Source organism: Dendrobates tinctorius, unplaced genomic scaffold (assembly GCF_039654945.1).
Source record: "Dendrobates tinctorius isolate UK_male_01 unplaced genomic scaffold, ASM3965494v1 ptg000021l, whole genome shotgun sequence".
In the NCBI taxonomy this organism is placed as follows: Eukaryota; Metazoa; Chordata; class Amphibia; order Anura; family Dendrobatidae; genus Dendrobates; species Dendrobates tinctorius.
Window position 1 is genome coordinate 34,822,501 of NW_027361689.1, and position 11,565 is coordinate 34,834,065.

The window sequence follows — 11,565 nt, forward strand, 5'->3', positions numbered from 1 at the left end:
CTCTATATCTATCTACCTACCTATCTATCTATCTTTCTCTATATATCTATCTTTATATCTCTATCTATCTCTATCTATCTCTATGAATCTTTCTATCTATATCTATCCATTATCTACTTTCTATCCATTATCTACTATCTATCTCTATATCTATCTATTTCTACATCTATCTTTCTATCTATATATCTATATAGCATTATACCCTATGAGGGGGTGCATTATTCCCTATGAGGGGGGCAGTATTATACCCTATGAGGGGGCAGCATTATACCCTATGAGGAGGCAGCATTATACCCTATGAGGAGGGCAGCATTATTCCCTATGAGGGGGTGCATTATACCCTATGAGGGGGTGCATTATACCCTATGAGGGGGGCAGTATTATACCCTATGAGGGGGGCAGTATTATACCCTATGAGGGGGCAGCATTATACCCTATGAGGGGGTGCATTATTCCCTATGAGGGGGGCAGTATTATACCCTATGAGGGGGTGCATTATTCCCTATGAGGGGGGCAGTGTTATACCCTATGAGGGGGGCAGGATTATACCCTATGAGGGGGGCAGTATTATACCCTATGAGGGGGCAGCATTATTCCCTATGAGGGGGGCAGTATTATACCCTATGAGGGGGGCAGTATTATACCCTATGAGGGGGGCAGTATTATACCCTATGAGGGGGGTGCATTATACCCTATGAGGGGGTGCATTATACCCTATGAGGGGGTGCATTATACCCTATGAGGGGGGCAGTATTATATTCTATGAGATGGCTGCATTATATTCTATGAGATGGCTGCATTATACTATGTGAGGGGGCTGCTTTATATTCTATGAGGGGGCTACCCCAACTCCTGCTACATAATTAAGACATGTACAACCTTATATTATACCCGGATATTAGCGTGTTTTACCACATAATTGGTGGTCTGGTATTTAACTCTATGCAGCTACATAGTGGGCCCCAAGAATGATTTTCTCTGGTGGGCCCAAGGTGTTCCAGTCCGACGCTGAGTACAGGTACAACTTTATTCAGATTTTAGTTACATATAAGAGAACGAAGACCTAACACAATATATCCAGACTGAGATTCCAATGAGGTAAGGGGTAACCATCTTCCCCATGAGAAGTGATGTCCAATAGGATAACTGCATGAGGGGAGAGAAGAGAACATCATAAATATTCATCCCAGAAATCCAGTAAATAAGAGCTCCTCATTTAGACCCCTTGGGCTCAGTGAGTCCAAATTAAAAATCCATCTGGACTCTGTTTGTAATAACAGCTTTCTGGGTGAACCCCCCCCTATTGGATAATGATATTTTCTCCAATGCGACCACCATAGTACCAGCAATCTTACCAGCATGGTGGTTCAAGAAATGGGCTGCCACAGATGTCAACACCTTGCCCTTGGTTTGATCAATACGTGCCAGGTTGTTTGTTGAAAAATGCTTCTGGATCCTCCGGCGTAATTCCTGAGAAGTTTGACCAACGTAAACCTGATGACATGGACAGATTAATGCATAAACCACACAAGTAGTTTTGCAGTTCATATATGACCTTAACCTATGTCTAGTGCCGTCTTTTGGGTTCACAAAATAATCCCTGATGGAATGCATATGGGGGCATATGGTACAATTGCCACATGCAAATGAGCCCCTAAGCATTATTCCCCTTTCCAACCCAATTACTGGTCTCATATAGTGACTTTTTGTTAAAATATCCTTAAAGTTTGGAGCCCTCCTTGCTGTTATACAGGGCCCTTCCGGCACCAGAGCAGACGTCTGCAAGTCCGTTGTAAGAATACCCCAATGTCTCCCAATCACTTCTCTCACCTGTGACCACTGACTATTATATTGCGTAATGAACCGGGGCATCACACTCCGAATCTTGTCACAAGTAACCAGGAGAGAGTCCTGCGTAGTACCATTCGCTCGCTGATAAGCTCGTGAAATGCTACCCCGAGGATAGTTTCTCTTCCTGAAGCACTTTGTTAATTGTGCAGCCTCCTCACGAAACACTACCTCCGATGTGCAATTTCTTCGTACTCTCAAAAATTGCCCTATGGGCACCCCATTTCTCGTATGGGCTGGATGAAAACTTGTATAGTCCAAAAGGTTATTTGTAGCAGTGGGTTTTCTAAATAGTCTTGTAGAGATGCCCCCATTGATATTAGAGACCGTAAGATCCAAGAAGTTAACTGAAACAGAGGACACAGTATAAGTGAGCACAATGTTGTATGGATTGGAATTCAATAATCCCATATAGATATCACATTCCTCTACCGTACCAGTCCAAATGAAAAAAATATCGTCGATAAAGCGCGACCAAAGTCGCACTTTATCTCTGAACATTTGTGTCACATATACCCGAGTGGCCTCCCACCATCCAAGAAACAAATTAGCCAAAACCGGGGCACATCTGGCCCCCATAGCCACACCGGAGGTCTGGAGAAAATAAGACCTGTCAAAAAGGAAGAAATTATGCTTCATCACAAAACCTAACAGATCCACAATGAATGAATCGTGCATTCTATCCGAATGAACTATCTGATCAAAAAAATACAGTACTGCAGTGATGCCATCAGAATGGTCAATATTAGAGTAAAGCGATTCTACATCGCAAGTGACCAACAAGGCCCCAGGGGGTAGAGTAACATCACGATGTTTCCTAATAAAATGAGAGGTATCCTGTATATAGGATGGTAACGTATTCACCATCGGTTGAAGGAAATAGTCCACATAGATAGAGGCCTTTTCGCATAAGCTGCCTATACTGGCAACTATAGGTCGGCCCGGAGGCCTAACAAGATCCTTATGGACCTTCGGCAACATGTAAAAGGTAGGAGTGATTGGATGTTCAACCCACAAAAATTCCATCTCCTTCTTGTTAATAATACCCAACTCAAAAGCCCTATCTAGTAGTCTCTTGAATTTAATAGAGAAGGGTCCAGTAGGATCTGACGGTAATCTTTTGTAGAATCGAACATTATCCAATTGGCGGTGCGCCTCTTCCTGATATAATTCATGCGGCCACAACACCACATTTCCACCTTTATCAGCCTCCTTAATCAAAAACAATTTGTTAGATTTTAAATTATCCACAGCCAGTCTTTCCCCCGCATGTAGATTATCCACGTGACGTGATCTAGCAGGAATGGCCAAAAATCTTTTTTGACCAACTCAAAAAAAACCCTCACAGCTGGAACCAAGGAAAAAGACGGGGCTACCATTGATTTATTTTTATAAGGAAATCGGTTTTTACCATGTGTCGTGTCCTCCTGTAAAAGATCCAATAGATCCTGTAACACCTGACGATCCGTTTGATCCAAACCATCCACCATCCGTGGCTTGTTATGTAAAACCTGAAGAATTAATTGTCTGCAAAAAATATAAAGGTCCTTATCCAAAGTGAACTTATCCATACCTATAACAGGCGAAAAAGTCAAACCCCTCTGTAACACAGAAATTTCCAAAGGTGAAAGGTTATATTGAGATAGGTTAATGATTTGAAGCACATTCTCCTGTACCTGTATCTCCGTAGTCCCATCCTCCACGACAACCTCCTCATCTACTTGCGAAAATTCCTGTACTGATTGTACTGTGGGGGCCTGCGTCCCCTGAAGCGGGTGTTTCTTGTGAACATCCTCCCGCCTGCGACGGCCCCTTCTTGTCCGATTTCGGCCTCGCTCTCGGCTGAAGATAAAAAATCACTACCCGATGTATAATCAGGTTTACGGGCCAACTCCACAGTTCTCTCTGGGGCCCTATCCATAGGGGCCTTACGTCTAATATTCCCTTTGTGTTTCCATTGGAATACCTGCTTCTCCTCAAAATCTCTACGATCTCTGTGAAATTTGGATTTTTTCTTATGGGTAATATCCCTATCATATCTGTCCAAAGTCTCTTTGAGCCTGGTTTTAAAAGGCAATACTTGGGTCACTTCATCAAAAGCACTCAGTTTAGTATCTAATTCTTTAATCTGTTTTTTAACCGAGACCAATAGCTCCCTATCATGTTCCAACAACATATTCATAATAATACCTGAGCATCGTAAAAGTCCCTTCTCCCATGTGGCACGAAAGTCCAAAGAGGGTTCCCATGCCGGATATATAGAAACCCTAAGGCCTCTTGGCACAATGTTGGATTTAATATATTCCTCCAAGGACCGAATGTTCCACCACAACCTGATGCCTAATTTATGTGCTGCTATCAACTCTGCAGTCACACTAGCAAATTCTGAACTAGGCATATAACTATTAGAAGTGGAAAAAATATCTGAGGACTGCGCCCTCCATGCTGCCTCTCTCGTATCCCAATCCATCCGGGAAGAACCACAGTAAGGACGGCTGAAATAAAACAACAATAAATTAAAAAAATATATAATACCCTTGCACAATGCATCAACCAAATAATAATGATATTAATGGTAAACGCCTAGAGCATACAATAATGTTCCAGGCCAATAATAAGGCCACAAGAAGGGCCGGCAAAGAACCGACCAAAACCAATTATATATAACAAAAATGGGGCGCACCAACTGTACCAATCACAAATATATAAATAAAGGTTTAGGTGCAGCAACAGTGGAATAATAAACATGAGAAGAGAAGAAAAAGAACCACTGCAAATAGCGCACAATGAACCAGTACAAAAACAATGTTTTATTGATGCAGCAATACAATTAAAAACATAATAAAAACATATGAAGCATCCCACAATATATAACAGTGAAGTATGGCATATCACAATTATAGATTATGCTGTAATAACCTGTATATCAACCATGTGGTCCAACCTCACTGCAATTAATCACAACAACCACCCCATAAACCTGCTCATGGAGACCAAGGGCCCTAATATTGCACAATCGCTGCATGAAATAATTCCATGCATGTGTCCCTAAATATTCACTGGTTAGGGCACACAGGCCATAATAAGCCAACAGCAATATGGCCAATGCCCACAATCCAATATTCAATTGTACCACACAAAAATTACTCCAGAGCAACCAATAATAAGGTCGCAGTGAAAATACAGCTATAACCAAGTGGGTGCTACACCCAGGATCATACCCCACGCGTATCGCCGCAACCCATGCGGCTTCATCAGGGGAAGTACACTGATCATGATCCAACAGCCTTATATACCTTACTAAGACTCAAATGACCCGCACATGCACCACAGGTGAACTGCCCCCATCCAAAAGTTCCAATCACTACAAAAAGACCGGCGTCCTGGTAACTGAAGGAACATGGCCGCCGCGCATGCGCAATGAGCTGTGTGAGGAGTGTTGATAAAACAGGGGGAAAAAAAAAAACCCTTCAAAAAATTTTTCTTTAAAAAAATTTCTTTTCTCTCCTTTTCGCACCTGCGTCCAGTGAGACACATGGAGTTCTCCCCTGGAACGCAAGCCTCACGCCCCCACATGCTGGCCAAAGAAGTCAATCAAGGTCAGCACCGAGCGGTAACCCACACCCGGGCGCGAGGCTGCAGCTCCAACGACACACAGTGCTCACAAGAGCATGCAACATGAAGAACAGACACAACAATGAGACAGACAAACACATAGGGAGGGGGTCACAACATGAAAAGGAGCCATAAGCTAATTAGGGTTAATGTGAAGCATGAACACCGGTACATGTCATAAAAGACATTAAAAATATAACAATGGCTACCTATCCCCAGGTCCAACCCAATGGTCCCCATGAGCTCAAACCTAGGGATCCACCATATTATTCCAAGGTCACAATATACAATAGAACTAGATAGAAAATCCATAAAGGGATTAATGTCCCAAACAATGTATAAGGTAAAACCTCACAGCCAAAAATGATAATATGATGATAAAACCCCCCTCACATCAGACTCCTACTATACAGAAAACAGAAGATAATGATAAGGAATATCTCAAAGAGACTACAGAGACATCGTGTAAACCTATCAATTACAACCATATGAATCAGTACAGGTACAACTTTATTCAGATTTTAGTTACATATAAGAGAAGGTTATTACAGCATAATCTATAATTGTGATATGCCATACTTCACTGTTATATATTGTGGGATGCTTCATATGTTTTTATTATGTTTTTAATTGTATTGCTGCATCAATAAAACATTGTTTTTGTAGTGGTTCAGTGTGCGCTATTTGCAGTGGTTCTTTTTCTTCTCTTCTCATGTTTATTATTACACTGTTGCTGCACCTAAACCTTCATTTATATATTTGTGATTGGTACAGTTGGTGCGCCCCATTTTTGTGTCACATAACAAGAGAACTTCCAAAATATTCCGAAATCTGATAAATGTGCGGAAATTCACCAGTCTTCTGTCTGGATGTAACACGAAGATCTGACTCAGCGCTAAATATCAGACAGATTTGCTTTTGTTGAGGATTCTATGTAGAATAACTGTCGGACACCAGGGGGCGCTGTAACCAGCACTATACATGTACAGATCGACATCGCTAGAGACTACAGAGGAGCAGATTGTGTTTGCAGACCCCTGGTCCAGTTACTCTGAGGCTGTGAAATGACAGCCCCCCGAACCTCCCCCTACCTGCCGCTGCTCCCAGATTTGTAGGCTCCGCACGTTTCCAAAGATGCATATCTAATGCTGGCAGGTGGAAGGAGGTTCGCATAGTATCAGTATTATGCAGGCACTGAATGGTAGTATTATGTGTGCTCTGTATGGTAGTATAATGTGTGCTCTGTATGGTAATATTATGTGAGTGCTGTATGGTAATATTATGTGAGCTCTGTATGGTAGTATAATGTGTGCTCTGTATGGTAGTATTATGGAGCTGGGTGCTGTATGTAGTATTATTTGAGCGCTTTATGCCAGTTTTATGTGGGCTCTGTATGGTTGTATTATGTGGGCTCTGTATGGTAGTATTATGTGGGCTCTGTATGGTAGTATGTGGGCTCTGTATGGTAATATTATGTGGGTGCTGTATGGTAGTATTATGTGGGCTCTGTATGGTAATATTATGTGGGTGCTGTATGGTAGTATTATGTGGGCTCTGTATGGTAGTATAATGTGTGCTCTGTATGGTAGTATTATGGAGCTGGGTGCTGTATGTAGTATTATTTGAGCGCTTTATGCTAGTTTTATGTGGGCTCTGTATGGTAGTATTATGTGGGCTCTGTATGGTAATATTATGTGGGTATTGTATGGTAGTATTATGTGGGTGCTGTATGGTAGTATTATGTGGGCTCTGTATGGTAATATTATGTGGGTGCTGTATGGTAGTATTATGTGGGTGCTGTATGGTAGTATTATGTGGGTGCTGTATGGTAGTATTATGTGGGCTCTGTATGGTTGTATCATGTGGGCTCTGTATGGTAGTATTATGTGGGTGCTGTATGGTAGTATTATGTGGGCTCTGTATGGTAATATTATGAGGGCTCTGTATGGTAATATTATGTGAGAGCTGTAAGGTAATATTATGAAGGCTCTATATAGTAGTGTTATCTGTGCTCTGTATGGTAGTATGGGGCTGGGTGCTGTATGTAGTATTATTTGTGCGCTTTATGCTAGTATTATGTGGGCTCTGTATGGTTGTATTATGTGGGCACTGTATGGTTGTATTATGTGGGCTCTGTATGTTAATATTATGGGGGCTCTGTATGGTAGTATTATGTTTTCTCTGTATGGTTTTATTATGTGGGCTCTGTATAGTAATATTATGTGTGCGCTGAATGGTAGTATTATGTGGGCTCTGTATGGTAATATTATGGGGGCTGTGTATAGTTGTATTATGTGGGCTCTGTATGGTTGTATCATGTGGGCGCTGTATGGTAATATTATGTGGGCTCTGTATGGTTTTATTATGTGGGCTCTGTATGCTAGTATTATGTGGGCTCTGTATGGTTGTATTATGTGGGCTCTGTATGTTTGTATTATGTGGGCTCTGTATGGTAATATTACGTGGGCTCTATTTGGTAGTATTATGCTAGCACTTTGTAGCAGTATTTGTTATGAACTGAACTTAACCCATTATATTGTGGACATTTATAAACAGTCCTACCTATAATTGCTCCAACACCACAGTGCTATACCATACTGTCTGTATAAGGCTATGTGCACACGGTGCGGATCCTCCTGCAGATTTTTCCGTGCGGATTTTACTAAATCCGCAGTTTAATGACCTGGATTTTTCCTGCGGATTTCTTCCTTTTTTTTGCGGTTTTACTGCCGTTTTTATGCGGTTTTACACTGCGGTTTTCCACCTGTGGATTTGTAGAATGGAGCAGGTGGAAAACTGCAGCAAAACCGCACAAAAGAAGTGACATGCTGCTTTTTATTTCCGCACAAAAACCGGGCGGAGAAATCCGCAGCATGTGCACAGCGGTTTTTTTTACATAGGCTATAATGGTACTGTACATCACCTGCAGTACTGCAGCGGCGAATCCGCAGTAGGAACCGCACCGTGTGCACAGACCCTAATGTTTCCACTCCAGGACCTGTCTCCTATAAAACTTATATTTTAAGATTCATCAGTTTTTGACCCACATTCTTTTGCTGTTGTAGTTTATAAGCCTGTAGCTTCCAGCTCCACCATTTTTTGAAAGGGAGTGCAGCTTATCTTGGAGTTGGTGAAGCTGAGCGCATTTGAAAAATTCATCATAATTTAGAGCATAAAAGTCATTACTGCTGCAGCCAATCAGTGAGCTCAGCGGCTCGTGCTGTCTACCCAGGTAGCGCTCATGCAGTTGTAGGGGATGTAGCTCAGTGGTAGAGCGCATGCTTTGCATGTATGAGGCCCTGGGTTCAATCCCCGGCATAAAGAACATTATAACATCTAAATTCAGAAATCTGAAAAAATGTGAGTAACATTCCCTGGTCATCTGTCTGGATGTAGCACAAGGATCAGACTCACTATTAAGTATCAGAACAACTAATTTTTAAGAATTATGTGTCAGACACTAGGGGCCGGTGTAATCAGAACATAGCGGATGAAAAATTATATACTTTCAAAGTATAAAAATGATTTTGTGATTTTTTTTCTCTAACACTCGAAAAAAAAAATTTTTTCACAATTCTCACAGGGATAAACATGCGATCCTGTGATTTCACTGATAATGCACAGTACTACTTATGTACTGCTGTGCACTAACCTGTCAGTGTTTAGCTGCAGCCTATCGGGGATCTGATAGAATAATGTATAGGGCAAGAACAGAGGTCAAAGTTAGGACTTTGGTTACCGTAAGAATCCAAGCGGGGGGGTGCTGACAGAGGAAGCGACCTTCAGCTGTCGAGCTCCTTAGATACCTCAATCACTATTGATAACAGCATCTGAGGAGTTAAAGTGCTGGGATCGGAGATAGGTCTGGTCCCAGCACACACAGAAGGAGATCACCTGTGTATAACCACTGACTCTTGCTGCAGATGGTCACAACTTTTGTGCCCGTGCCATCCCCCCAAAAATAAGATTTTTGAAAAAGAAGGATTCCCGGTGCACAACCTCAGCGTAAAATATGACCGTGCCATTATTAGCCTACAGGCTGCTTATATTAGTTGGATCTGGAGTTCTCTTTGCCTATTTATCATGAGATCTCAGTAAAAGATTCACTAAATCATAAAATTCTCTCTGCGTTCAGCCACCACTAGAGGGAGCTCCTAGCAAGTGATAACAGCTCCCACTGAACCCTGTGATAAATCAGTGAGCTCCCTCTAGTGGTGAGAGAATTGTGCAAAAGTGCTCAGAGAGGGGTTTCTGGGAATTAAAATTATTCCAAAAATCTCCAAATCAGAAATTTTTTTGTATGTTTTAAAATGTAGAAGGAAATCTGGATGAAGTGCCGCTGTGTTATGCAGATTAACACCCACCTGTCATGGTCGGAGATCTACCTATAAGATGCTACAGTCAGTAGGGATTGCAGCATTTTGGTGTTACAGAGTTGGGGTCCTCTTTCGTCCCACTGAACCCACAGCAGAGCAATTGTGGGGTGCTGAGCAGCTGTTAAGGAAGCTGCAGGTCTTATAAAGTCCACAAGAGGGCCTAAAATCTCTTCACACTGATTTGTAAAGACTTTTATCAATGGCAGCTGTTATAACCTGATATCATAAAACATCTGTTAGATTCACAGAACTCTTGCCTATAGTAGTATTTAAAAAATTAAAATGACAAAGGGAAAGTTAGGAGGTGTCAGGGTAATCAATATGATAAAATATAAAATGGAAAATTGTGGAGTGAATAAAAGATAATAACCCTGCGACCAAGAAGCCGGACTGAAGTAGTGACCACATAATTTTTCAATATTTTGGGCTTTTATGGAAAAGGTAAATCTTATTATCGATGAATTCTTTCGATTTTCTTATACTTAAAGGGATTGGTTCCCACTGTACATTGCTGTAGAGCGCCCCGATGGTGCCCGATACAAGAAGAAAGGTAACTTACCTACGGGATCAGGAGAGATGCCGCCTTTCAGCCGCCGCTGATTGTCTGCAGCCCATCAGGGGACATAAGCACCGCTACGAGACCATCAGGGGGCGCAGCGCTCAGAGATGTTCCCATCCGGGAGATGGGAATTAAAGTAGTTTTGCTTCGTCCCTAATGGTCCAGACTGTTGGAATATGATGTCATTTATGCTGCAGAATTATGAAAAAAGAAAAACGAATTGTGAGAAGCTCTATGATGGTAGATTCAGAGTCAGATTCTCGTCATGGATCGTTCTCAGAATTGAGATCACACATCAGACGGTGTGTGCAGGGGATGTAGCTCAGTGGTAGAGCGCATGCTTTGCATGTATGAGGCCCCGGGTTCAATCCCTGGCATCTCCAGCTTTTGTGTCAAATAACAAGAAAACTTACAAAATATTCAAAAATCTGATAAATGTCTTCTGTCTGGATGTAACACGAAGACCGGACTCAGCACTAAATATCAGACAGATTTGCTTTTGTTGAGAATTCTATGTAGAATAACTGTCAGACACCAGGGGGCGCTGTAACCAGCACTATACATGTACAGACCGACATCGCTATAGACCACAGAGGAGCAGATTGTATTTGTAGACAGGGCTGCCACTAGGAATTTTGGGGCACCCTGGAGACTCCGGACAGGCTCCACCCCAGCGTCGCCTCCACCCTCGAACTGTCCACAGTCAAAAGATTGTTTAAGCCGCCGCCACGACAAGGTAGACTTTTGGCCAGTACCTACTCTACTCTAACCTATTAAACATTTGTGAAAATATCCAATACAATTTAGGTATATTTTTATTTATTTTTCAATTTTTAAAATGACCAATAATATCACATACAGGGGACAAATACCAGCGCACCATGACTAGACACCATATTACCACCACTTAGTGACCTATACTACCACATACAAGGAACAAATACCACCGCACCATGACCAGACCACATATTACCACCACAGTGACCGAATAATACCACATACAAGGAACAAATACCCTCGAAGAAGCCAACACGAAATGCGCGTTGGGGCTGCGTTCTTGTGGGTCCCTGACTGAGGCATAATGGGTAAGAGCAGAGTTTACACTATGTTTTGGATTGTGGCTCTATACTAATTTACAGTCATATGTTAAAGTTTTTAACTGATGGA

At 42.0% G+C, this 11,565-nt stretch overlaps 1 long non-coding RNA gene and 1 other non-coding gene across 3 annotated transcripts; one reads left to right on the forward strand and one right to left on the reverse strand.

Moving 5' to 3' along the window:
- Nucleotides 1-1,031: 1,031 nt before the first annotated feature.
- On the reverse strand, nt 1,032-3,658 carry LOC141083733 (uncharacterized). Of its 2 annotated transcripts, XR_012230810.1 has the most exons (4): nt 3,525-3,658; nt 3,260-3,375; nt 1,356-1,494; nt 1,032-1,146 (listed from the first exon to the last, which is right to left on the reverse strand). It is a non-coding gene; the product is annotated as an uncharacterized lncRNA (long non-coding RNA). The 2 variants fall into 2 exon arrangements; XR_012230809.1 differs by lacking the exon at nt 1,032-1,146 and having other exon boundaries at nt 1,304-1,494.
- A 7,051-nt stretch (nt 3,659-10,709) lies between these two features.
- TRNAA-UGC (transfer RNA alanine (anticodon UGC)) lies at nt 10,710-10,781 on the forward strand. The gene has a single exon. It is a non-coding gene; the product is annotated as a tRNA-Ala (tRNA).
- The last annotated feature ends 784 nt before the right edge of the window (nt 10,782-11,565 follow it).